Consider the following 5,071-nt stretch of genomic DNA (forward strand, 5'->3'; position numbering starts at 1 on the left):
GTCTGGAGCACTAAACTGTAAAGATTATTATTTACTGTATATAGACCTTGTTTTTTGTTGTTATTATTTGTCTTAAAACCAGTTGAGCTGGCAGCCATTTTGCACTGTTTCACTATGGCTTTAGTCATCCATCTAGCAAGAGGCCCCCCCCAAAAAAAGCTATGACCTTTGGCTTTCACTTAGAATTGTTTATTTATGTCTGAGAAAAAAAACACTTTTCAACCCATATGATCTAGTACACAATAAAAATATAATAAAACATATACTAATATGATGATAAAATTGTGAATGAATAAGCCTTTTCATACTTTATAATATGTCCATAATATAGTTATAATCTGTTCTCGGAACATCTAACCAAAATATTTCACCTTCTTTATTACTTTACCAAACATATCATGACATTAGTGATAGTCAAAATCTGTTAAATTTGTGAACTTTTGTCTAAATCAACATTTGGGCCATTTAAACAGCGTGCATCCCTCCTATAGACAAGGGGAGAAAGGCTATGTAAAGGGATCGATTTGTCGTTCTGAGCATATGCAATGTGTCTGCCTCCAACGTAAAACATGTTTGACTTCTACACAAAATTACTTCTTTTAGGTTTAAGGAAGTGTGTAGCTCACATTCTTTGTCGTAGATCTATGGAAGTTATGTATTTAGATCCACCTGCTCGAGACAAATTCTGCAATTGCTTTGCCATGTCTGTGCCGTGCCATGTCTGTGCGGTGAAGCAGTCGAGCTGATAAATGTTTTTCTAAGGACCGCCCCTTTGATGTAAAGTCGCAGTGAAGTGATATAAATCGATGTAATGATGCAACCGACCACCAGAGGGAGGCAAATACAAGTTTATTCGACAGAGGACGTTTACATGGTCCTAGGAAGGTCTGTATTGCTGTCTTCTGATATAAAACGGTGGGTCATGTAAACATATACATATCTTTTTTAAGTAATTGTGATGCGTGTGATAGGAGTCAGGCGCAGGAGAGTAATACGCATCCAAAGAGTTTATTCCGTCGATAAACAGTTGCGCAAGCATGCGACAACAAAACTCAGGCACAGGGGAAATATCTACCCTGGCAACAACAAGGTAAGGGTAGCTCAACCGAGCTACACACAGCTCACTACAAACAATCACCCACACAGACAAGGAAGCAGAGGGGACACTTATACAATGACTAATTGGGGATAAGAACCAGGTGTTGTGATTAATTAGACAAGACAAGTGGAGTGATGATAAATGGATCGGCAGCAGCTAGTAAGCCGGTGACCTGCCGAAACCTGCCCGAACAAGGAGAGGAGGCAGCCTCGGCGGAAGTCGTGACAGTACCCCCCCCCCCTTGACGCGCGGCTCCAGCAGCGCTCCGACCCCGGCATCAGGGACGGCCAGGAGGACGCGGAGCAGGACGAGCCGGATGGCGACCGTGGAAATCCCGTAACATGGAGGGATCGAGGATATCCCTCACGGGACCCAGCACCGTACCCCTCCGTCTCCATGAGGTACTGAAGGCCCCCCACTCGACGCCTCGAATCCTAGATGGAACGGACTGAGTACGCCGGGGCCCCCTCGATGTCCAGAGGAGGTGGAGGGACCTCCCGCACCTCAGACTCCTGGAGCGGACCAGCTACCACCGGCCTGAGGAGAGACACATGAAACGAGGGGTTAATACGGTAATCAGGGGGAAGTAATAACCTATATGTGACCTCGTTGACTCTCCTCAGGACTTTGAACGGCCCCACAAACCGCGGGCTCAGCTTCCGGCAGGGCAGGCGGAGGGGCAGATTCCGGGTCGAGAGCCAGACCCGATCCCCCAGTACAAAGACGGGGAACTCACTGCGTTGGCAGTCAGCGTTGGCCTTCTGACGACGCACTGCGCATTGGAGGTGAACGTGGGCAGCATCCCACGTCTCCTCCGCGCGCCGAAACCTGTCATCCACCGCAGGAGCCTCGGTCTGGCTCTGGTGCCACGGTGCCAGAACTGGTTGGTAACCTAGAACACACTGGAAAGGCGTTAGGTTAGTGGAGGAGTGGCGGAGAGAGTTCTGGGCATATTCTGGCCATGGCAAGAACACTGACCACTCCCCCGGCCGATCCTGGCAGTAAGACCGCAGGAACCACCCACGTCCTGATTTACCTGTTCCACCTGCCCATTACTCTCGGGGTGGAACCCAGAGGTCAGGCTGACCGAGACCCCCAGACGTTCCATGAACGCCTTCCAGACCTTGGTCGTGAAGTGGGGACCTCGGTCAGACACTATATCCTCTGGTACCCCGTAGTGCCGGAAGACGTGAGTAAACAGGGCCTCCGCAGTCTGCAGGGCCGTGGGGAGAACGGGCAGAGGAAGGAGGAGGCAGGATTTTGAGAAGCGGTCCACAACGACCAGGATGGTGGTGTTACCTTGGGAGAGGGGAAGATCAGTCAGAAAATCAATGCTAAGGTGAGACCATGGTCGTTGTGGAACTGGTAATGGTTGTAGCTTACCCGCTGGGAGGTGCCTTACTCTGGGCGCACACCGAGCAGGAGGAGACGTACACCCTCACGTCCTTATCCTTAGCCAAGGTAGGCCACCAGTACTTTCCGCTCAGGCAGCGCACTGTCCGATCGATACCTGGGTGACCAGAGGAGGGTGACGTGTGTGCCCAGAAGATCAGACGATCACGGATAAGAGCAGGCACGTACTGCAGCCCAGCTGGACACTGAGGTGGAGATGGATCTGTGCGTAATGCCTGCTCTATATCCGCGTCCATCGCCCATACTACCGGTGCCACAATGAGGGAGGCCGAGAGTATGGGGGTGTTGTCTCTGGGCCTCTCCTCTGTGTCATACAGCCGGGACAGTGCGTCTGCCTTCACGTTCTTCGCACCCGGAATGTATGACAATGTAAAATCAAACCGGGTGAAGAATAGGGCCCACCTGGCCTGGCGCGGATTCAGCCTCCTCGCTGCCCGGATGTACTCCAGGTTACGGTGGTCCGTCCAGACGAGGAAAGGGTGTTTCGCCCCTTCGAGCCAATGCCTCCACACGGTCAAGGCTCGGACAACAGCCAACAGCTCCCAATCACCAACGTCGTAGTTCTGCTCCGCCGGGCTGAGCTTCTTCGAGAAGAAGGCATAGGGGCGGAGCTTGGGTGGCGTGCCCGAGCGTTGGGATAGGACAGCGCCCATCCCTACCTCGGACGCGTCCACCTCCACTACAAACGGTAGTGATGGATCGGGGTGGGCTAGTACCGGAGCTGAGGTGAACAGACCCCGCAGTCTCCTGATGGCCAGATCCGCCTCAGCAGACCAGCGGAGCGGGGACGGCCCACCCTTCAACAGGGATGTGATGGGAGCTGCGACCTTGCCAAAGCTCCGGATAAACCTTCGATAGTAGTTGGCAAAACCAAGGAATCGCTGCACCTCCTTAACCGTGGTTGGAGTCGGCCAATTACGCACGGCTGAAATGCGATCTCCCTCCATCTCCACCCGAGGTGGAAATGCGGTTCCAAGGAAGGAGATGGACTGCTTGAAAAACATACACTTCTCTGCCTCAGCATAAAGGTCATTCTCCAACAGTCGGGCCAGCACCTTGCGAACCAGGGACACATGCTCAGTGCGAGTAGCGGAATACACCAGGATGTCATCGATGTAGACCATTACACCGCGACCAAGCATGTCCCGAAACACCTCGTTCACAAAGGACTGGAAAACTGAGGGAGCATTCATCAAACCATAGGACATCACCAGGTATTCATAATGCCCGTGGTTGTGCTGAATGCTGTCTTCCACTCATCTCCCTCTTGGATACGCACCAGGTTGTACGCACTCCTGAGATCCAATTTGGTAAAGAAGCGCGCCCCATGCATCGATTCAACCACTCAGGCACAGGGGAAATATCTACCCTGGCAACAACAAGGTAAGGGTAGCTCAACCAAGCTACACACAGCTCACTACAAACAATCACCCACACAGACAAGAAAGCAGAGGGAACAGTTATACAATGACTAATTGGGGATAAGAACCAGGTGTGTGTGATTAATTAGACAAGACAAGTGGAGTGATGATAAATGGATCGGCAGCAGCTAGTAAGCCGGTGACGACGAACGCCGAAACCTGCCCGAACAAGGAGGGGAGGCAGCCTCGGCGGAAGTCGTGACAGTAATTCTAGTGCACAATTTCAGGGACTGTCAGTTTAAGAGGTTTTAATGTAGAAGTGTACATAGAGATGAATGAATGAGATTATAGAGATTATAGAGATGATAGATAACAGAGAAGATAGATTATAGAGATGATAGATTATAGTGATTTATAGAGATGACAGTATATAGAGATGATAGATTATAGAGATTATAGATTATAGAGATGATAGATTATAGAGATTATAGAAATGAAAGAGATTATAGATTATAGAAATGATAGATTATAGATAGTCTAGATTGGTTTTACTTTTGAAACTGTGTACTCCTGTTTTCTTGGATTACATTGCATTTATTTAGAGATAGATTCACTACCAGATTTTATAAACACCAAAGTCAACGTATTTATATAAAAACTGTTTGAAAGTTCTATATATGTTCTATATTTCTGAGCAATCTGTAACATATACCCATAACATATACCCATAACACATTTTAATGATTTAGTTATGAACATGCTAATATTTTTTATTCATATACACGTATAAATAGGTACTAGGTTTATGGTGTAACCACATTTAGTTATATAATAAAATGAGTAAATTAATAAAATATAATACAACATGCTTTTCAATAGAATTATATAAATTGTATATCAATTTATTGGCAAATTGCAAAGATGTGTTGTTACATACTTCGTGTGCTATCAATACATTTTAGGGAAAGGTAATTGTATTGACAGATGGATTTGTCAAGAGGTTGAAACTGTACAGTATGTGTATGTTTTCAGATATTTATATTGTGTAGTTGGGAAAATGTACAGTTCTTTGGATTATCTCGTCTGTTTATTTCTTGGTGTCAATAATTGCATCTCTCCACAAGGAAGCACTGTAGAGTCATATTTTGTTTTGGTCAATAAAGTACCTTTCCAGAAGACAAACTAAATCAGAAGTAAA

The sequence above is a fragment of the Coregonus lavaretus genome, assembly GCF_964263955.1.
Source record: "Coregonus lavaretus genome assembly, chromosome: 6".
Taxonomy (NCBI): domain Eukaryota; kingdom Metazoa; phylum Chordata; class Actinopteri; order Salmoniformes; family Salmonidae; genus Coregonus; species Coregonus lavaretus.